This window comes from Acinonyx jubatus, chromosome E2 (genome assembly GCF_027475565.1).
Source record: "Acinonyx jubatus isolate Ajub_Pintada_27869175 chromosome E2, VMU_Ajub_asm_v1.0, whole genome shotgun sequence".
Lineage (NCBI taxonomy): Eukaryota > Metazoa > Chordata > Mammalia > Carnivora > Felidae > Acinonyx > Acinonyx jubatus.
In genome coordinates this window covers 40,250,001-40,250,893 of record NC_069396.1, presented here as the reverse complement: position 1 = coordinate 40,250,893, position 893 = coordinate 40,250,001, and positions in this window count along the sequence as shown.

Below are 893 nucleotides of genomic sequence, written 5' to 3'. Positions count from 1 at the left end.
AGACTGGCCATTCTCAACCCTGCCTGGGCTCGGCCTTGGGCATTTTGCAAAGCTTCCGTGAAGACCGTGTTGGGCATTCAAGGCTTTCCATTAGGTCTAGAGGTCATGCCATGTGGCTATCACCCGACTCCCGTGGAAAGGCTACATCATATCTGGATAAAACCTGGTGCCCCCTGACTGGGTCAATGCTCTGTCTTGAGTTAAGAGGTGACTCTACAGAAGGCAGGTGCATTGTCCAACTTAAGAGGGAGACATTGCCTCGTTATGCCACCTCTGTCTGTTTTCCACTTCAAATGAGCAGTCAAGATAAGATGCCTCTAAAACATGGCGTGCCGTCTGTCTGTCTTCTGGGTACCGCCATTCTTTGTGCTGGCTGTTTGTCTGAAAACTGACTCTGGAGCCTGGCACCCCCAATGCCATAGCCATCATAGCCATGCCACATGACATAGTCCTAGTTAGAGACCAGGTCTGGCCTGGTCTTCCTCACGCTTCCTCATCAGTTAACCGAATTCAGAGATCTTGAGGTTCTTTGAATCGGGGGGAATTTTTTTTTTTGTATTTGCAGCACACCCAGCTGACAGCATGCCCTAGGCCACAGGTAATGGCAGCTTTTTCCTTGGCTAATGGTCACTTTATTGCTAGGTGGTGCTCTGGGCCATTGGCCTAAAAGCCTCAGCAACAACAGACGAGAAAAGGTTGGCCCGTTTCCTTCCGAGTCACAAGATCAAATGCTTTTCATTCTGAGTGCCCACTGGCCGGGGTGGCTGGGTGGACTGAGAGGGCACATCGTTACATTTCCAGCAAAGGAAGCGGCCGGCCTATAAGCAGTGACCTGGTTTTGGAAAGCGGGGTGGAAGCTGGCTGGTGCCCAGCCCGTCCTTCCCTTACCATGG